The 22,624-nt window shown below is 43.9% G+C and overlaps 1 long non-coding RNA gene across 1 annotated transcript; it reads right to left on the bottom strand.

Moving 5' to 3' along the window:
• Window positions 1-20,984: 20,984 nt before the first annotated feature.
• LOC147575551 (uncharacterized) lies at window positions 20,985-22,160 on the bottom strand. The gene is made up of 2 exons (XR_015242728.1): window positions 22,033-22,160; window positions 20,985-21,592 (listed from the first exon to the last, which is right to left on the bottom strand). It is a non-coding gene; the product is annotated as an uncharacterized LOC147575551 (long non-coding RNA).
• Between the last annotated feature and the right edge of the window lie 464 nt (window positions 22,161-22,624).

Genomic DNA, 22,624 nt, shown 5'->3' on the forward strand with positions numbered 1-22,624 from the left:
TGGCTATTTATTCTACATAGTTATGTAGAGTTTCACTGTATTTTTTACCTAGTCATTGTTTGGATCCTCCCTGTACACCCTGATCTGGAGGCAGGATGGCCAGTGTTAACACATTCTGTTTAGCCAGTGAGCTGCCTGAGGAGGGTGTAGATGAAATCAGGGCATGAGAAGCTGCAGCTAGCAAACTAGTCTTTCTAATAATTACATCTTCTTTTTACCCTTAGTAAATTTAAAAAATTTTCAAAACAGCTGGTGTCTAAGCAGGACACAGAAACCATCTGAGTATTGAAATCCATGGAATTAAACACTGGCAGTTAGTTCCATGGGTGGTGAAAGAGCTCAGAAGGGAAACAGGACAGCGAGGCAACTGGGAGATAAGCAACAGCGGAGTACCCGCTCCCAGGCTGGAGAGTCAGAGGCGGGAGGCAGCGTTCCTGGAGCTTGTGGCAAGGTCACCTGCGGAAGCTGGCTGCTTGAAGGCAGAGTCCGGTGGGAGCTGGAACAATGGAGAAGCACCTTCACTACTGAGGTGTCTCCTAAGGCACAGAAGGAGGAGGTAAAATACCCTAAATTCTTCCTTCTTCTATCCTTCTAATCTCCCAGCAGTGCCTCCCATTGGCCAAATCCTGCCAGCTGACTCAGGGGCCAGGATGATGCAGCTAAGAGCTGTCAGCCACTTTATAGTAAAGACCAGAGCAGAGGCAGTAAAGATCAGGACTGGCAAAGGTTTTGTACCTTAGAGATTCTGTGTGTGTGTGTGTGTGTGTGTGTGTGTGTGTGTGTGTGTGTGTGAAGTTATATCTCAAACTAAATAGCTATACGCCCACACGTTCACACACACACACATACACATATAATGTGAGATCTGCTTTCTGTATGTTTTATAGCATATTCGAAAATGCTATTTTTATACATTTATTTATTTATTTTTTAAAGCTTATTTTTATTTATTTTGAGAGAGAGAAAGAGAGTGAGAGACAGAATCCCAAGCAGGCTCTGCACTGTCAGCACAGAGCCCAATGTGGGGCTCAAACTCGCAAGCTGTGAGATCACGACCCGAGCCGAAGTCAAGAGTTGGATGCTTAAACGACTGAGCCACCCAGTTGCCTCATATACCTTTATTTATTTTGAAATAGTAATCTTTTGGGGTTCTCAAGTAGTCCTAAAACTTTTCAGTTTTTTAGTTGACTCCTTTGGGTTATAAGTAGGACTGATTTTTATCTCATCATGATTCCTGTGGCCAGTCTGTGACCCTTCCTGCTCCTGGGAAGTCTTAGGTCAGCATGGCCTCAGACGGAAGTGTACATTTGGTACCCCAGTTGTGTCTGGATTCTAGAGCAACCAGTTCAGTACCCTGCAGGTCAAGAGAGTCCATGCTGCCTCCATTCTGATGGCCACAGAGATTTAATACTTGAAGCTCTTTCATGGGAAGACCTGTTCTGCCTGCCTGTAATCCAGGGGTTCTACTCCCATAAAACAGCCCATGTTTCTCCTGGAGCATCTGATTCTATAGCAGTTCTGGGTTTTACTCTGGAGTTTTCCTCTGCTCACATTAGTTCCCAGCGCTTAGCCTAACACAACTTCTAGAACAGTCCTGCAAATATATGTCACGTATGCTGCCACTACTCCTTACTTCAGATTCAAGGTTGACATCATTAAGTTTAATTAACTAAACTTATTAATTAATTGAGTGATTAAGATTAATGATTATGTTCATTGTTTATTTGTTTTTTTTATAAATATGACCTCAGAATACTTCTTGAAATTCTACTAGAAGGCTCTGCCAGTGGCATATGGAAGGACAACATAGTTTCCATCCTGGGCTTTGTAGCAAAGTCCAAACTCCAGATCAAGCTTCAGCAGGCGATGGTTAGTTACAAGGCAATAAACCCAAGGTGTCCCTTCAAGTGTGAGCCATTGACAGATTCTACTTTTGCCATTTTTTTTCCTTCAGAGGAAATCTCACCAGGAAACACCGAGCAGTAACAATAACACAAACAATGGGAAATCAAGATTAAAAAGCAGAACATCTCTAGATAAAGAGTGGGATTCAGAATTCCATTGGAGGCTTTCTTAGAATGGGTTCCCTGGAAACAGACTCTGAGATAAAGGGTTGCATACTCTCCCCAGGTTTCTTGGGGCGTGCTTCTGAGAAACACATCTGTAAAGAACAGAGGATGACAGAAACAAACAGGGAGAGGCTGGCCCTCTGAGCCATTTGCATCTGAGGCTTCAGCTGACTCTCCAGGGAGCTCTCAGAAGAATTTGGTTGGGACAGAACTCTTCAGAATTGTCCCAGGTCGAAGTCAGGGCTAAGACTTTATATTTCTACATCAGCTAGTCATTGACTGTGGACTGCTCTCAGCAGAGGAGAGGGCAACCTTGGACAAGGCAGTTCCTGGTGGGATATTATGTCACCTACTTAGTGCATGGTGTTTTTTTCCCCCTGCCACAGACTCTCTACTGGATCATCTGGCCAGGTAGCACTGCAGATTGCACCTGCATAACAATAGGAATTTAAAAAGGTATAAATTATACCTTGTTTTTTTAGGTTGGAAGGCATGTTCCCCAACATTCCCCAGTCTACCTGACCCCTAAACACCCTTCATTGAGATAGTGGCTTCCTGAATCCTCTTAGAACTTCTCTTCGACATTTGGAGCTCATGTCTCTTACCAAGATACTCCAAAGACACTTTCCACTTTCTACAAATCCAGCTGATTAACATGACATCACTGGCATTGTGGACCAACGTGATATTATGTGAAATCTCCAGAATGCCCAAGTCCCTTCGGACCATGTTATGACAGAGGCCCTGAGGTGTTAACAGAGATTTAACAAGGCCCTGGGGGAGGAGGGTAACTGTTTACTACCATCCATCCTGTGGGAACATCAACTTCTGATCCTTCTTTCCCATAGGGATGGAAAAAAGTTAGCTGGTTTAATAGCTATGGATATGCTGAAGATCGTGTTAAAGATACCACAAGTGGTATAGTGGCTGCAAAGGAGACTTCTATTTGGTCATGTCTGTGGTAATCTGTGTGCTGAAGCAGCCCCATGCTGGCCCATGAGCACTGACTTACATTTGGAGGAGCCTTGGGAGATGGTTGTTAAGCCTTTGGTGGGAGCATTACACCACGAAACTTGGCAAAGTCTACAAGCCTCCCCCAAACCTTGGAAACACTGACCAGCACACCACTGGTGGTAGTCCACTGTCATCCACCACGATCAATACAGGTTTTATAGGGTCTAGAGTGGTGAATTAATGGGGATACCATTCCTGAATATATTCCTGAATGGGCACTGATTTTTGCCATTCTCTTCTGGATATGATTTTTTAAAAAATATGTTTGCTATTGAGGAAGGCAAGGGGGACATTTCAGAGGTTTCCACGTGGCTTTCTCCACTGCAATAGCTCTTATTCCACAGGTCAAGAATCTGATATAAGGGTTCTGTCATTTATCATGTATGCCCATTATAGTTTTATATTTAGGTATGGGGAAATGATCCCTGGATGAATCTATGGACCCAGTGGACCCACAGGGAGTTGCACCTGGGCTCACAACTGGACTCCATATTCTTCAATTACAACAGAAATTACAATGGTGCTTCAAATCCCTGGGAATCAAAGTCAACTCAGACTCTGGATCCAACAATCCTTGTAATATCCTATTATCCCTATGTGACTAAATGGCTATAGGTCACTTTGGGGGAACAACTGGGAGAATTACTACTGAATATAGTTGCTGTGCTCTTCCAATGCCTTTTTTTCCTGGGGACCTGACTTCTCTTTCAGTGGTTCTAGAAACAAAAGCTCTGGTACAGAAGCCTGGTGAGCAATCATGACCTTTTATTTGGGCCTGCAGACTTTTGATGATTCATTCTTGATTTCCTTTAGTGGGATAATTTGTGCAATACCCTTGCTAGCCGTCCCTAGGAACACCATGTTCTATTTACCATATCCATAGCTCTCTGAGGTTCCCGGCTGCTACTCTGACTTTGCTTTTATTGTGATAATTGCTTTGGATGGTGTGATGCTGCCACTAGACCTCTATTATTTCAAAATTCCCATTGTTTTCGATGAGTTCAGTTCTGTAATGGTGTTTCCTACTCTCAGCCTGGGCTACAGAGGATAGCCACCACGAAGCTTCTCAGCAATGCTCATGCTCCTCTCCCAAGCACATTCCTTCTCTCTTTGGCAAAAGGGCATCCTCTGGGACTTCCTAAGGCACATTGCTGGCAATGGGGAGTTTCCAGACCTACCTAGTATATGCCCTTTTACTAGTATATGCATACCCACTTCTCCGAGCCTTGAGATGCCTTTCCAGGCCCCTTGATATATCAGTTTTGGTATTTCTAATTCATTGGGCCATGTGTTACACATTTTCCAAACTTCTAAGAGCCATCCTAGCATCCTAGCAGGGGTATTTGCCTAGATTTGTATATCATGGGAGAGTAGTCCATGCTGGTAAACTCACCTTAATTCAACTTTGTATTCCATGCCCCCACCTACTAGTATCCTTTCCCATGCCTGCTGGTACATATTGGCCAGATCTTGCAGCTCTTTTCGCATATAGTCCCTATTCTCCCTTAGCTGATCCAGCACATCCCAGTTAGGGGGTGCTGAGATCTAACCTCATAATCTGTCTGGTTTCCAGGAGGGGCAATGGGGACAAGCATTGTCTTTTAAGGCACAGCCTCAATCAGGGTCCAGTTAGGAGATTGAAACCGCACAAGTAATTTAAATAGGGAATATTTAATCTAAAGAATTATTAATTAGCAAAAGATATTCGACTACCAAAAGGACTCTAAGGAGTATAGAAAAGAGGACTCTAAGGAGTATAGAAATAGCATATGTGGAAAGCAGCTACTCCTGCTGGGCTGAGGAAGCATGAATAAGGAAGGACCGAGAAGTTAGAAGAAACATGTCCTCTGTTCTGTTCCTTCCAGACCCTCTGGACCCAGACCTCCACGGAAAGGGCATGGCTACCATGGGAACACAGTGTGCTCATGAAGAAGAGACTTACTAGGTGGCACAGCTGGAGCTTGGTCTGCAGGAACAGCTTTCTGGGGAGGGTTGGAGATTGGCAGCAAGGCAGGGAGGAGTGTGGAGGTCATCCAGGAGGGCTGCAGAGTGAGTATCACCAGGCTTCCTGCATGCCGATCTGCCGGCAGCCAGGCCAAAGAACAATGGCACAATGGGACCAGAAAGAGAAGTCCCTTCCTGCGGCTAAGGCAGTGTCACTCCAGTGCCCTCTATGGACCAATATATTTCACCAGCTGAGAAGGGAGAAATGGTTACCAGGTCTTGCTCCAGGCTCCCAAAGTGCGACTGGTATCCTTTGAAAGCCTTGCTTACAAGGTTGGCCCTGGGTTGGCATCTGGGAACTTGGGTTCTGGGAGGCTTCCCACCATTCCTAGAACTGATAAGAGTGGCTCACTGTGCGTATACTCTTTGTACACATTGTTTATGCTGAACACCTGCTTTCCTTCTGGGATTCTGGAATTTGGGTATGTGCCCGGCAGAGACTGCTTAGATGACCAGCCCCCACCCCCCCATAAGAGCTCTGGGCACTGAGTCTCCGATGAGCTTCCTGGGTTGGTGACATTTCGCATGTGTCGTCACAACTTGCTGGTGGAGAACCAGGTGCATCCTGTGTGACCCCTGTGGGAGAGGGCCCTTGCAAGCATGCACCTGGTTTCCTCAGCACTTCACCTCGTGCGCCTTTTCCCTTGCTGATTGTGCTTTACATCATTTTGCTATAATAAACTGTAACTGAGTACAATGATATGCTGAGTCCTATGAGTCCTCCTAGCACATCATCAAACTTGGTGTATGTTGGGGGGTGGCCTTGGGGGCTCCTGATGCACTAGTAGAGACACTTCTTCATTTGAGATCTCTGAGGGATCTTCAAGCAAATGGGGGTGCTATTTCTTTTTTTTTTTGAATTCTTTTTTTTAATGTTTATTTATTATTTTTGAGAGAGAGACAGAGCATGAACAGGGGAGGGGCAGAGAGAGAGGGAGACGCAGATTCCAAAGCAGGCTCCAGGCTCTGAGCTGTCAGCACAGAGCCTGATGCGGAGCTTGAACCCACAAGCCGTGAGGTCATGACCTGAGCCAAAGTCAGACACTCAATGACTATGCCACCCAGGTGCCCCTGGGGGTACTACTTCTAACAAAGGGGTGTGGGCCTTGTCTGTAGATCCAGGGAGCCAAGGGGGTCTGAGAGAGAGCTGAAAATTCTCATCTGCATTACTAGAGATCCCCATCTCACATCCCAGAGTCTGACACTTTCTCTATTAGGGCCCTGATCTTGGCAGAGGAAACCTTCCAGGAGGAGATGTTGACTTTCTCTGGAACTCTGCCACTCTTGTGATTAAGTTCCGAACCTGATCATTCTGTCTGCCTGCCCACAGGCTATAAGAGATCAGCACTTTCTTAAATGTGGCCTAGAAGGCCATCAGGCTTTCACGAGTTTGCATGAATTGTCCAATAGTCATCCCGAGCTTGTCATAATCTTTCTTCAAGAAGTCAAAGGCCTCCAGCAAGGACTACTCAATTCCTTTTATTTAACATATGTTGCATACTTCTCGAGGGCCAGAGATGCCGCAAGGGCCAGTGCACTCACTTCCACCCGTGAAAATGTTAGCAGTTGGAGCCCTGCAACCACCAGGGCCTCTCCCCCACCCCCACCCCCACCGACCATTGGGGGAAGGGCCTCATCCTCATCCCCTGGGCTGATCCAGCTGTTCCACCTCCAACATCCTACCACTTAGTGCTGTGGTGACTATGATTTAATTATACATACATAATAACACTTTTGGAGCTTCCCGTGTGATTGTACACAAAGGCTCTCCTTTATTCTGGAAACTGTCCTGCAGGCAGGCAGTGGAGTTGCTCTTATCTCCAGTCTCCGTGAGGGAACGAAGCCTCAGAAGAGTGACTCTCCTCAAGTCAGGATCCTACTAAGAAGCAGAGTCTGAAAGAAAGCCCAGATTCTTTGGACTCAAAAGTCCTCTCTCTCTTTTTTATCATGCTGTGCTGCCTTGCCAAAGAACAGGGCATTTTAGTTTCCGCCGTAGGTGAGGAAGTTGTTTGGTTCACATTTGCTTATTCAAATTCTTGTGATCACCTCAGTATTGATATGACTGGTGGCCATCTCTATCAGATACTTCTGACCAGAAAGAATCAAGGGCATATGAGAGCAGAGCTTGTCAACTTTAATGTGCAAACAAGTCACTTGGGGATCTTAAATGTTAAGCTCCACACTCTGATTCAGGGAGTCTGCATCTCTGACAAGCCCCCTGGTTGATGCTGATACTCTCGCTTCCCCACCACATAGAGCAGGTACTCCCTTCATAGTTCTTGAGGGATTCGAGTAAAAAAATGTAGGAATATAGATGCGCCTTCATTTTCAACTTGGTAAAACGGAAAACAGTTCCTCGTGTTAATTCAACCCATAAATACTCTTGCTGACAAAAGGTAACAAAAAATATAAAGCTGCTAATAAATCTAATAAAGCTAATCTAATAAAGTTAAATTATTAGAATTTTGCCTACCATAAGATAAAAATGATGATTTCTAACAGCTTCATTCAGGCATTTGATTGGCAAAGCTCGTAAGCAGTGAGTCAGATAGGGGTGCCTGGGTGACTCTGTCGTTAAGCATCTGACTTTGGTTCAGGTCATGATCTTAGAGTTTGTGGGTTCAAGCCCCACGTCAGGCTCTGTGCTGATAGTTCAGAGGCTGGAGCCTGCTTCACATTCTGTGTCCCCTTCTCTTTCTGTCTCTCCTCTGCTCGCTGTCTCTTTACTAAAAAATAAACATTAAAAAAAATTAACACCACACACACACACACACACAAACAGTGAGTCACATGGGTGCCTATCGTATGTCAGTATGCCTTTCCAGTTTTGCAAGAACAAGTCAAAAGACGTAACTAAATTTTGACTGACCCATGGAGACTGGAGTAAACGATTTGGGGGATCAGAGCTGTATTGGGTGATGTTTGCAAGACCAAGCCCCAAGTTAGAAAGTTTCCAAGTAGACTTGAGGGAAATTTCAGGCTATCTGTGATAGCCTTAGAAATCTCTCAAAATGACACCCTGCTGAATGTCCATCTCCCCCTCCCCCACCCCCCAGGCCACCAACCATCTTGTTTCTGTGTTGCTAAGCTCTGCTACACGAAGCCTAGGAGTTACCCATTCTCACATCCTGTCCTTCTTCCTTGCAAGTGCCTGGCCATGGGGCTCCTGCTGTCCCTAGGCTTTCCTCAGGCTGCAGGGTCAGGACAGGAGTAGAGCATGGCCACCCAGCTCATTCTCAGGGTCAAAGACTGGGGTAAAGTGTCACAAAAATCAAAAGTAGTGGCAATCTTGGAAACAGGGGTTGATTTCTTCTTCCTGGGACATCTGGAGGCCTTAGCTCAGGCTTCACAAAGCCTCCCTATGACTTTTTCAGAAAAGAAAAACCCAGCAATTAAAATCAAGTCACCCCCTACCCCCTACCTCTCATTCTTTGTACCAAACCAAACCACCCAGCCAGCCTGTTGTAGAGTCCTTTTCTTGACCGCCTTCGTCCTCAAATGACAAAATATTTCCACTGGAAGTTTTGGGGTCATCACCTCCCTCCCTCTTTTTTCATTTAAATGGCACCAAAAAGGTGTGGGCCAGAGGTATTTTTCCCTTTTCAGAATGGACTTTTCCCTTCAAGAAGCAATGCTTCAAGGCTGGCAATTGAATGTATTTATTTATTTGCCTATCCATCCATCCATCCATCCATCCATCCATCCATCCATCCATCCATCTATTTATTTATTTATTTATTTATTTATTTATTTATTTATTTATTTATTGTATAAGGTAATAGCTTATGGTACTTACCCAGAGCCAGCTGTTTGCAGGATGCCGAGAGCAGGTGGTCTGGGAGGCCTCTGATGAATTGCAAAAGACACTCACCAGCTGCCGACACTGTGTGTAATGAGCAAACCTGCAAAAATCTTTATTTTCAATTGGATTGTACCTTTAAGTAAGCAAGGGAGACAGCCAGTATAACTACAGACCATGACCAACAACCCACATAAACAGTGTGCAAACACAAGTGATTAATGTACCAGTATTTCAAAACATCTAAAGCTAATGAGTCAGATTTACTAGGGTGCACAAAAGAGGGGGAGAGGGGGTGGGGAAGAGAGAACAACTTAATGGACTTTAATGGCCTTGAGCTGCAGCTGAAGAATTCTTCTGCTTTCCATCCACTGTGCCATTGAGCTGGTAAACAAATACCCTGCTGGCCCATGAAAGCCATTTTCTTCCTGGCCATTCAGGGGGTGGCGTTCTGGCTTTAGGATAGAATGAGGGGAGCAAGCTGGTGACCACTGCGCCCTCCAGTGATCTCTGATGATATGCGGGGATAATGGGTTACAAAGACAGACATTAATAAGGTAAGATAAGAGGGGGAGGTTTATTAATTTTTCAAGTAAGTTAGGATGCCCCAGGGCATGGTAAAAGTGTAAAGAATCTGGTGAGCGATGAGGGGCTCGGCTGATTAATGCAAGTCAGCTGTCCTCTGAGGGCCATAGCAATAATGATGAGATTATGGAAGAACCTACTGAAGACAAATGAGATGCATGTGGAATAAAAACGAAGTGTCCTAGTTACTCTTTTGGAGTGCACGGTGGATTTTTATGAAGGAAGAACGGAGGTACGAATGACAGCCTCAGGAGGTGCCAGGACAGGGATGTGCTGGTGCTGGTCAAGTACTTGGGCCGCCGGGGGTTTCAGGAATTCTGGGCCAGCCTGGGAGAAGGGTTGGTGGGGAAGTGCGTCCCAGAAACCCTTTCCGCATGGGTGGACAGAGCTGTCCCCAGGGCCATGTCTGTATTTACTGCCCTGCACAGCACTGTACTTTCATGCTACCATTTCCTCCAGGACGTGCCAGGAGCTGGGCTCCCTCCATTGTTCACATTGTCCCCAGTGGACTTCCGCTGTGCCACCGCTGACCGATGAACTTGGAGCTGGAGAAAGGGAAATTGGAATTCTTTTTCTTGTCCTGTTCGAAATTGCTCCCTGGGTTTTATACTCCCTCTCTCTCTCTCTCTCCCTCTCTCTCTCTGCATTTGTTGTCTTGCTTGCATGCTTCTCTTTGCTCCGGTGCTTCCCCGGGCTGCCTCTTAAGTCTGTATCTTTCAATCCAGGCAAAGGGCGGGCAGGCAGCACCCCATATCCTCACTCAACTCATGCCTTCTGCACCAGTGCGTGGAAGATTGACGGGGGTGACCCTTGAACTTCAAAGTGAAGAATTATTTGCTAAAAAGGCAGCTTCAGATCCTAACCTCCAGATGGTTGGGAGTGGGTCGCTGGAGCCTGCCTTTCCCACAAGCGCTTCATTCGCAAGGGGTTCTGAGGCAAGTCTCTCTCTGATGGTGGTCTGAGAGACACTGAAAGGTTGGTGGTCTGAGAGACACTGAAAGGTAGAGATTAACTAAGAGTTGCTTCTGACAGACTCTTCTCAATAGTGCCTAGAATTTCACTGTGGATGATGTGCTCCTTTATGTTGGTTCCCTGGGACTTGAGCAGTTTAGGGTACAATGCAGATCTCCTCCCTCCCCTCCTACACAGGAGTAACCCCTTAAATCATGGTTAAGACCACCTCAGTGTGAGTCTATTTACCAGGTTAGAGCAGGGCAGAGTTGTAGGATCAAGTCTGAAAGGAAGAGACTAGGGAACAGAGAATAGCCTGGAAAAGCAAGGACCGTTTGTGGAGCCAGGAGGAGGGGGCAGTGGGTGAAGCCAGGGGCTCTCACCAATTTTTTCTTTTTCTTTTTTTTTTGTAGCAAAGCATTTCTTTTCAAATGAAATGTAAATGGAAGTCTTAATATAGAAAGCCAATTAAATGACAGTTTATTAGTACACATTTGTTTTATTTCAAATTTCAGTAAATTACAAAAATGAAAGCATTTGAATGAATGCAAGCACTCGATATTGGGGAATTACAAACAACAGTTCCAAGTGTTAGATCAGCCTTTTGGAATCAGATAAATACTCGCAATTTATAAGTTTGTTTGCAGTTGCCTTTGCAATTGTGGGAGAGCTTAACCAAACCGATCTGGATTCTTATACATGGAGTAGCAGGAAATTTATATTTTCAAGTTGGATCACTGATGATGCTCAGTGTGTGCTTAGATTCCTCTCACAGACAAGCCACTCAAAAAACAACCAGAACTGGGCGCCTGGGTGGCTCAGTCAGTTGAGAATCCAACTCTTGATTTCGGCTCAGGTCATTAAAATCTGTAAGTTTTTAAACTTACACTTTACATTGAATTTACATAAAAATTATAATGCAATACACATTTGCTATATTACATTTTCATGTACATACATGTACATTTAACTTACAATAAAATGTGCAACTTTTGGGGGGGCAGATAGAGTATGAGATAGATGTCACACATTTGAAATACATATTTAAATAATGGGTTATAAATAAAATATATGTAGAACCCTTGGGGTCTCTCTAAAGAATAGAGGCCTGGGCCAAAACTTTGCTTGTGACAGTCTCACCTGTTGGGGCAGGGAGGGGGGAGGTGGCAAGCAGGGACTGGACTTAGGAAATGTCTTTTAAAAAAAAATTTTTTTTTTAAACATTTACTTATTTTTGAGAGACAGAGAGTGCAGGAGAGGGGCAGAGAGAGAGGGAGACACAGAATCCAAAGCAGGCTCCAGGATCTGAGCTGTCAGCACGGAGCCTGATGTGGGGCTCAAACTCAGGAACTGTGAGATCATGACCTGAGCTGAAGCCGGACGCTTAACCGACTGAGCCACCCAGGTGCCCCTAGCAAATATCTTAAACCATCTGTGATAAGCACTGGATTTCCCTTTCATCCAGCTAACCTCCAGCTATTTGTGTATGAAGGTACAATTAGGAAAAAATAGCAATAAGGTAATGAGGGAAGGAGGTGGTGTAGAGAGAAAAACAAAAAGAGGGAAGGAGAATGGGTTGTGATGAGTTAGAGTTGTCTGGATGAAGAAGCCAGTCCTACCATGCATAAAGATGAAAAAAAAGAAGGGGCTCAGAATCTTCTGGAAAGATGTGAGAGAAGAAAAAAGAGGGGCGCCTGGGTGGCGCAGTCGGTTAAGCGTCCGACTTCAGCCAGGTCACGATCTCGCGGTCCGTGAGTTCGAGCCCCGCGTCGGGCTCTGGGCTGATGGCTCAGAGCCTGGAGCCTGTTTCCGATGCTGTGTCTCCCTCTCTCTCTGCCCCTCCCCCGTTCATGCTCTGTCTCTCTCTGTCCCAAAAATAAATAAACGTTGAAAAAAAAAAATTAAAAAAAAAAAAAAAAAGAAAGAATAGAGGATGGTGAGGTGGAAGGGAAACCAGAAGGGACTCTGGAAGGGTCCAAATTATATGGAAGTGTGGAAGGACCTTTATTGAAATGATTCATGAAGTTCATGCTCGTGCTGTGAGCTTGCTTTTACTGCCCTGGCAAGAGAGGAGGTGCTCGAAGGACTTTGTCTTGGAAATCCACTGTGGTTCCCCAGTGAGCTGGCTCTTCACACAGCGTTAAGCCCTGCGTTTCACTCCCTAGCCTTGTTTCTCTCTGCTTGCTCCCTGTGGTCTCTCATCTCTTCTCAGCTCTCTCCCACTTAGCCCACCAAGGCCTGTCTATCCAAGTAGAACAGACTTTCATTTTCCTTGGGTTCACACTGTGCATACTGACTAACCCGCTTCCTGCCACTCCAGTGGCCCCTCTCCAGCTCCCAACCCCTCTTATCTCTATGGTAACGGAAGACACTACGATCTCCGGATTCTGCCTCAGAGAGTTGGTCTGTACAAGCAGGCTTTCCTGGGGTAGCTTGTCCTTTTGCAGTTAACCAAGATGCTGGGGGAGAACCAAATCCATGGGGGAGAAGAGCTGCCCCAACAGGATGGCACACAACAGCCGCCAGATGTGGGCACTTGGCGAGTCTGAGCTGAACGTCTCCATAAAAATATGATGTAATTAACAGACCTCAGCAGCTGGAACAATTCAGCACCTCACATTGATTTTCCATGTCTCCTATTTACTTTCCGTTTTTGAACTGTCTGCCGTGACAGGAAATCAAAGAATTATAATGGCGTGTGTGAGGGCCATGATGCTGGGTCAGCATTTCCCTGAGAAATCCTGAGACTAATCAGTTTATTATCGCTCAATCATCCCTTCTCCCTCCTAAATTAAAGCTGTCCCCCAAAAGGCTAAGAAATAGCAATTTATTTTGGGATATTAAAAAATCAATGTACTATTTTAAAATATGAGCGGAGTTAAAAAAAAAAAAAAAAGAGTAGGTCCCAAGTAATGTTAGTTGGATCTGTTTTCTCCTTCAGGCTTAATATGAGGTTGGCAAAGACGTGGGTGTGGAGAGACAGAAGTGCTATATTCAACCTTCCCAAGTTTCACGGGCTTGGAAAAGTTACCTGGTGGAACTTGGAGAGGAGTCTTGTTCCAAGTTTTTCCCTGAAGTGAAGAGAAATAAGTCTCTCCGTTTGTGCTTATTCACGAACTTTCATATGATGCAGGATTGGCTTTCTCATAGTCTGTCACTGCATTTCCAACCCTTGTCAGGTGGCAGTCAGAATGTTGGGTTAGTTTCACTTTGGATTCCTTAACACTCTGGAGAAAATTGGCCAAAAACTGAGATTGTGACAGAGAAATAGGTCTCCCTCTGAAGTCCGCTAGTCCAGATTTCTTTTCAAGATATGCCTCAGGCTCCTTGCTGTTGTTTTTCTTCAACTTCACTTACGTTGGCAGATTTCATGTCTTGGTCACAATGTAGGGATGCCTTTTTCTTGGTCTTTTTATTGACTCAAGTAATATAACCCCTTCCTAAATAATTCGGAAAATAGAGAAAAGAAAAAGATTGCCCATAATTCTCCCACTTAAGCACAATAGCTATTGTTGTTTTGGAGCAATTCCTTTGGGTCATTTTTAAGTGCCAAGTTTTGATAGGATTCTAAGCACAAACACAAACAACTTTGTATTTTGCTTTTCCACTGAATGTATGTCAGAAGCATTTCAGTATTATTACTTCAGTAAATATCTTTTTAATTGCTGACTGGGCCACTGAACATTTGTCAGTCTCCCGTTTTGATTTTCCAGGTATCCTATAGAAATAGAGACGCCATATTTATTTAACTATTTCCATATTTGGGGGCAATAGATCAAATCCATGTTTTCATCATAGTAAGTCCTATGATAAGCATCTTTATAGTAAGACTTTTCCGCATATAAGATAATTTCTTTAGGATAAATTCCCAGAAATTACTGGGTCAAAGTGCATGAATATATTGTGACTCAATATTTCCTGTTGCTCTTCAAAACTAGTATGTCAGTTTGTAATATCACCTAAAACGTTTGAGGCATCAGGCTTGAGAAGGGTCTTTTTTTTCTACTAAGTAGGCAGTACTGAGAGTGCTTTATGTGTGCAATTTGATGATGTTGACAAATATCCCGGAGATAAACATTTTGGACTTTAGAGGCGTTCCCCTGTCAATTGTGTTTAACATACAGAAGTGACTTCATTATAACCGTTTCTTCTACGTGTGCCATAAAGTATGAAATTTTTTGCCTGGCTGTAATGTTCTATCTCATCAAACCTCATAAAATGAATTAGCGTCACACCCCCTCAGTTTGGCTGTGAATTTTGAAGATGATACGGATTTCTCTTCCACATTACATAGAATTCGGTGGGTATCCCCTTGCTGGGAATAACACCTTTGGAAAGTAGGAAAATACCGAGTGGAAAGAAAGTACATTTTCTAGGAAAAGAATAAGAACCCAGAGAGATGGAGTGAGAATTGTGCCTCAGAGTCCCAGCAGCAGATGTTTTGGGTGTTGAAACTCCCACCAGAACAGCTGCAGAAATGTAGAATCACATCTGGGTGTGTGAGGCGGCTGCATCATTACCTACCGACAGCAAAACAGCCAGATGCTTCCAATTCATTTTAAGGACCAAGCTTCAGGTCTGAACCTGTGAATGTCTCTACTTCCCAACTGACGACTTATCAATTGCTCAGGCAGTTCATGAAAATGTGGCCTCATGGGCACCTTAAGGACGGATCTTCTCGGTTACAGCAGGTAGAGGCAGAGCACAGCTGCTGTGCACCCAGACCCACGGCTCTGGGTCTGCTGCGTGGCTCGAGAATGAAGCCATCAAAACCCTTCCACACAATGGCTGCTGCACGGCTTGTCACTGACATAGGATGCCTCTGAGGGCTCATACTGTTTTATTTCTCCTGGAGTTCTTCAAATCCTTTCTCTCTCTCTCTCTTTCTCTCTCTGTCACTCTCTGTGTCTCCCTCTGTCTCTGTCTCTCCCTTCCTCTCCCAATATCCCAGATGTAAGTTTCTTTCCCAGACAACTGAGCAGAAAACTGGGTGATCATTACGGTAGCAAATAGTTCATAAGACTCCTGGATGAATACTGTGACTTTTAAGTACGTGGCTATTTTCTTGTGTCATTTCTCTCCTCTTATACTGACAGTAACTGTGAAAGTCAAGGTGAAAGTGGCTCCTGGTGACAGAGCTCCAGCAGCCTTTCCCCTTCCCTGATTGAGTTCAAAGCAGGGCAGCTCACAGCCCACACCCCACCCTGGAGGGTGGGGGTGGGGAAATCGTTCAATATGTAAATCTCAACCCCAGGAGAAAAAGGTTACTCACTGTATAAATCTCAACCCTTACAATGGTCAAGGGACAGGTTCTTTCAGAAACAGCCTGTCCATTTCACACCATGGAGGGAGGGGAAGTTGACAAGATACATTTGCTGAAACATGGGGACTCATGCGTTAGATCCAATGTTAACAAGTGCCCTGAGAAACAAATAATGGTAGAAGGCATGGAATTTCTAAAAAAAAACAGTAGAAAGTATCTTCCAGTCTTTGAAGTCACTCACACACATAAAAATGCTTCATCTCACTCAACCGTCACACTTGTACCGTACCTTCTTGTAGAAGCCTCACATTTGTTATTAGAAGTATTTTTATTATGTTGAAGGGGAAATCTTTCATATAGGGCTTGCAAATGGGGGAGGCCAAGGAGCCACAGAAGTGGATAAACACCACCAAAAGAAAAAAAAAAAGAGAGAAAACTAAAGGAAAGGATAGTTAATAGTCAAATAAACGCAGAGTTGGACCCAAGCTTAAAAAAAAAAAAAAAAGTAATAATAATATTAACTGAGATTTATTGAGTGCTTACTATAAGCCGGGCAATGTTCACAGTTTACAATGTTTACAGTTATGAAGTCATTTAATCCTTATAAACACCTTAGGAGGTAGGTACTAATATTATCCAATCTTGCACAGGAGGAAATAGAAGCTCGAGGAGGTGAAATCACAGTTTCGTAGTGCAGCTCGACTCCAGATCCTACACAGTTCACCACCACACTGTGCCTGTCTCTGCTTATGCTGCCTCTCCGACTATAGAGTATGGTGGCAGGGTCTGGCAGGATGAGGCTAACCCCAGGGCTCTGGGATCTTGGCAGCAAAGGTCTTCAAATGTGGGTGACTGGCTCTGTTGAGCAAAAATGATCTTAGAGTTGAAGAAAAGTAGGGGTGTTGTTCACATCCATCACGACCCAGGGTGGATATCTCCTATTGAAATGCTTCTTATTCAATAATAATAAGATAAAGGAGCATTTATTGAGGCGTACCTCCTCTTGCAGGAGGGACAGCGAGGTCTAAGATGTATATTCTGCCTTTAAGGGATTTATAGCCTGGTAAGAAGATTATCAGAGATAGAGGAAAGATTAAGAAATGTTCAAGATCATGTAAGAAGAGCTATGGAGGTTTGTATGCAACATGGAACGCTAAAGGGGATAGGTTTTCCGCAACTAGTGGACAGAGTCAACATCTCAGCCAGTGGGGTTTGGGGCAAGTGTACAGGGAGTGAGAGGAGGGATCTGAATTGTATTTGGAAAGGTGCAAAAACCTCCAAATATAGAGTAAAGGAGAAGCATTCCAGAGGTTTGGAATTTGGGGGAAAAGGGTAAAGATGAGAAATGATATGTTCGGAGAGCAGCCATCTTGTGTAGAGCGTAAAAAAGCTGCAAAGGAAACCTGGAATCAGGTTGCAGAAAGTCTTGGTTACCCTGGACCAGGAAAGTGGAAATGGCAGCACTGCTGGTCATCTGGTAAACTGCTTTCAACAAGTAGGCTTGTACGAGCTCAGCCGAGAATACGTGGCACAGAAAGGACTGGAGCCAGAGGTTAAGGGCAACTTAAAAAGTCTATGTGGTTTGTTTTTCACAACCTAGAATGTTTAGCAACTGTATGGAATATTGTCTTATATACTAATCCTGGGCTGATAAAAATCTCTTTATCTCCCATCCAACTCAAAGGGGACAAGCAGAGATGCTTCAAGGGATGCCACACAACAGCCTTAGCCATGGAAACACCTATTCCAGAAGTGACTAGTAGAAGTTCATGACTTGCTCTTCATTATGGATTTATTAAAATCAGAAGAAAGGTCATGTAAAAAAGGATAGTTGATTGGGCATGATTCAAGGCACATTTGGAAAACTTAGTAGCTGACCCTCTGTGGCATGAAGAGGAAGCCTTTTGAGTAGAACCTGAAATGTTGTAAAGTGGCACCCGACCTATGGGGGAACCAACCTGGGTGTCCATGTTAGAAGATTTCTGTCCACGAGGCAGCTGAGCTCCTCCAGCAGAGTTTAGTTTAGACACGGCTAAGCTATCAGAGCTGGAGTGGGCCAGTGTATTTAGCCCAGTTCCTCAATCTCAAGAAAGGTCTTCATGCCCAGCCAGGGTCAGTGATCTGCCTGAGATCTCTTACACTGATCAGGGAACCACTGCGAGGTGTTGCGACCGGTGCAACAAACACCGAGATCAGGGTCCTGAGGGTAGGGGAATGTAAGAAAAAAAGACAGAAGAGAAATTTTGGGAACAGGAGGGTCCCCTGGGCTGATGGCCCAAGTGACGGCTTTATTGTTGCTGTACACAATCTTTTATAATATAAGACTCTTATGGATCAGGTCATTCTAAGAATAAAAAGGTTTCACATGATCACTGCCAGCCAAAACATTTAGTTCTGTGTACCTTGTGAACTTTCTAAACGGGTCACAGCAAGACCTTGTTGATAGATTGCTAGCAAAACAAAGTTCCCATGTTTGTTTCTATTTGACCCGGGGTAGAAAAAGGGGGGTAACATTACTGCCAACACCCACAGACCACAGGCTTCAGGAATTAACTTTCTCAGCCCTGACAAGGCTTTCGTATGCCCTTGCAAGTGGGGGAATGGGAGGGGGAACCACTGGGTTGGCTGAGTCAACAGGGAGCCGTTGCTCGACCCGGTCTCAGCCTGGCACTAGGGTCCGGCCTCCCACAGTGAGGTGCCACACCAAGCCCGGGTCTTTGCTTTGGAGACACCTCTGCTACTACTTGAAGACTTAATTTCTCTTTGGGGGCTTGTAGTTTATGATCTCTCTAAGAGGTATACCTTCTCAAGACTAAGGCACCAATATCATTCTTAGGGGCAACATAGCATCACCATTGACAGTCTGAAGAGTTATCAGATACAGTTATGCTCAGGTAGATCATTACAAGGACCAAATACAATTGGAAAGAGTTGAGGTACAGTTGAAGGTGTAAAACCTACTTTGTAAATTTGTGTGTCTACCGACAGGGCTGGTGTACATACCTGCGTAACCCCAGGGAGTATCAATACCTGGGGTCTGATGTGGATCGTACCCTCTTGGGTGATGCGGAGGGGGCTCATGGTGACCTCAGGTTCTTTTTGTTGCAGACTCTCCAGAAGACAGTGCATTATCCATAGCTCCAATGTTCTTTTTCTCTCAGTCCAAGCCAGAATCGTTCCTACATAATCTAAAATGCGATTCTTTTCTCCCTGATTGCCCAATGCCGCTCTTTCATTTCTGGCAAAAGGGCACCCGTACTGGCTCAGCCTGGGTTTCTCCTCATGGCTTCTAGCTTCAACATAAGCCTTTCCAGTTATTTATTCAAACTGTCTTACCTCACTATTTATTCTCCTCTCCTCTCTCTTCTATCTACTTATTCCTATATATTCATCTACTTAGTATTATTTTTTTTTATAATTGTTAAAGTATTCTGTATGAACATAATTTAAAAAAATGTGATCAAAAGACATAGAATCAACCGAGCAGCACCCATCTCGAATTTTCCCCAGGCCCTATTTTCTCTGTATCCATTAGCAACCACTCCTAGGTCTTTTAGATTTTTTATAAAAATGTACACTCGTATTTGTAAACAATCTGCTAATACTGTTAATTCTTGATTTACCTATTTTAGACATCATCTATTTGTTTCATATGATGATAGTGGAGCTTTTCTCTAATCACCCCCACTTCCTCTCAGCATATTTATACCATGTTCATTTGATTCCTGTTCAGAGCTTACCTTATTGTGGCTATGTAAATATTGTTTGCTATTGAACAATAAGTGCTACAGAGTAGACCTCCTTTATCCAGGGGGGATACATTTCAAGACTGGAAGTGTGAAACTACAGATAGTACCCAACCCTATGGGTACAATATTTTTTCCTGTACACACATACCTATGATAAGGTTTAGTTTATGAATTAGGCATGGTAAGAGACTAACAGCAATAGCTAATAATAAAATATATTATAACAATATACAATATTATAACAATATACTGTAATAAAAGTTATGTAAATATGGTTTCTCTCTCTAAAAATATCTTATTGTACTCTGTTTACCCTTCCTCTTGTGATAATGTGAACTGACAAGATGCCTACATGATGAGATTAAGTGAGGTGAACTACATAGGCATTGTGATGTAGTGTTAAGCTACTACTGACCTTCTGACCACTTGTCAGAAGGGGGATCATCTATTCCGAACTGTGTTTGGCCCTGGGGGACTGAAACTCTGGAAAGTGAAACCACAGATAAAGGGGTTATTTATTTACTGCATTTACCTTTAGTTTATTGTACATCTCCCTCCCACTTCCCCCTCCCCAGAATGAATAGTCTTTTCCCTCCATTCGCTTAGTGTTCTATGAACCTATCACTGATTTTTTTTCAAGTCCTCTGACAGAGGGTGTAAAATGCTTCTCATGCCGTTTTCCACAAGTTAGGTATATCAAATAATCTAGAATTCTCCCACTTATCCCTACCCCCCACTTGGAGATTTTTCTCCTAAAGTTCTCCAAACCCCTTGCACTCTACATTGGTTGCTTTCCAGGCTCATTGCATACTTGTCGTATGATTCATTTTCTATATCTTGCTGGGATTGATTTTCTCTTCTCTCCTTGCCTAGACTCCAATTTCGTTTTGCCATAATAACTAAAAAACAGTTTTGGTGAAGCGCTAATTGCAGTTAACACGAGTTAAGCACTGACACCTTGAGAGAGGGTGTGTGGGAGGTGTATTGTTTTTAGTTTTTGTTTTTCTGAAAAATTTTTTATTCCACCCTGATATGTTATGAAGAGATTGGCTTGCTGTAGACGTAGACTGAGAATTGTTTTTACCTCGGAATATGCCAGGCATTGCTATATTGTCATTTGGCCTCAGTGTTCCTTGTGATAGGCACCAATGGCATTTTTGTTTCCTGTCCTTTGTGATAGGCTTTCTCTCTGCAGACTTATGAGCTTTCCTATACCTGGTATTCTGAAGTTTCATGGTATTTGTCTTGCTGGGCTTTTGCTTTTGTTTTTCAGTGCATGGTGTTGGACACTCTCTAGAAACATATCTTCCAGTTGTGAGATCATTTCCACCCCTTTATTATTTTAAGTTTCTCTTTCTGGAATTCCTGATGTTGGACACATTAGACTGGTTCTCTAATATCCTTTTCTCCCCCTAGTCCCTTTTTTTTTTTTTTTTTTTTTTTTTTTGGCTTTTTGAGGACAGTCACTCAACCTTATCTTCCAAGTGTCCTACTGAATGTTTTCTACTTTGGTTATTATACCTTTAATTTCACAAACTCTTCTTTTGCACTCTGATTCTTCCTTTTTATTGTATCCTATCTTGTTTTGTGAAGGCAATGTTTTTTCAGAACTCTCTGATGATAATTACTGTAAGTTCATTTTTTTGTCTTTTGGTTTTACTTTTGTTTCCTCTGCTGCCTCGATGTCTTCTTAGTCCCTTAAAAACTATATTTATTTGTTTAGTTCTCTTTTTGCATCTTTGAGAACAACTTCAAATGTCTGGTGATCTTTGAATCTTCATTTATGATTAACAACTGATGCAATAAGGAGCCATTAGGAAACTGTGTGCATGGGAGTGGCTTGTGCCTCCGTAAGTATTGTCAGGAGGTGAGCTGGCTGAGTTGATGAAGAACATTTTTAGATGGGAGTCTCTGTGGAGATTTTCTCCAGAGCCAGTGAATTTCTTTGGAGAATTTTCCTTTATGCTTCTGCTTGGGCGGTATATATCCAGACATTCATGTTCCGTGAGCAGAGGCAGGAAGGGTGCTTGGAAAACCAGATTTTCACCTAAGTGCTTTTCTTTCAGTCTAGCACCTGGTTCCCCATCCTCTATGCCTGTTGTTATCTGAGTCTGGGATTCTCTGGTTCAAGTTCTCTAAAGAATACATTCTTGGCTTCCTGGAAGAGATGGAGCAGGGATGGGTTGGTGGGGGCTGGTGAGCAGGGCTGGTGTTTGGTGGAGGAAGAGACATACATACTGTGTATGCAGACTTTCAGTCAGAACCTCTGTTTCAGACCCATGCCTCACCCCCAGCTATGGAGGACCTGCAGTGTCCATGTGCCCAACCTCTCCAGGGTTCTGCACCTTGGTAGCTTATAGTTTCTTCCCCTCTGCTAAGCTAACTGCCATTTCTCCATTACTTTCTAACTGCCCCCCCACACCCCACAAATGTGTTGACAGTTGTCATTCACTGCTGTTGCCTCTCCAGTTCTCTTTGACCTATGGGTTTACATCTTTTTAATTCTTTCACTGTCATTTTATCTAGGTTTTGGATGGGAGAAGAGATACATGTGTGTGGTCTACTTACCATATTTGACCCAAATTCCCTTCTGTTTACCTGAATTTCAGAAATCACACTTGGTGGGTTTTAGTCACAGAGGGCACCATAGATTGTAGTTCACGTCTCGTTCATAGGAAACAAAAACTTCTTTATGTCTCAGAGGCCCCCACAGGGGGCAGCCCTGCCAGGTGGCGGCCTGCCTGGCAGTTGGGTCTGTTGGCCTCTAGAATCCTTCACTGAGCCTGGCTTGAATGCAGTCAGGGCCAGAGACACCTCAGGGAATTGTCTCCCTGTGAGCAGCTGTTGGAGCATCAGGCATCTGAGCATGGGAGACAGACTTCTGGGATGGATTTTGTGTGATTAATTAAGGTCTGGAGCAGTAATTTTCCTATTTACTCATGATGTCCATACTCCAAACTGCCCATCACATTTATTAGAAGGAGAAATACACAAAGAAACAAACCTGGAGTCCTGTCTCATGGAAAGCTTGTCAAACAGGAAAGCATCACATATGCTTTTTCTTCCTATCTGCCTCTTTCGACTTGAGAGCAGACTGTTACCTGTGAAACAAGACTGGAGCTTATTTCTTTATACCAGACTGTACAAGTGTTCTGGAGAGACGGGGACAGGGGCAATGCTTGTTGTAAGA

The sequence above is a fragment of the Puma concolor genome, chromosome D3 (genome assembly GCF_028749965.1).
Source record: "Puma concolor isolate L17-30 chromosome D3, mPumCon1.1.hap2, whole genome shotgun sequence".
NCBI lineage: Eukaryota > Metazoa > Chordata > Mammalia > Carnivora > Felidae > Puma > Puma concolor.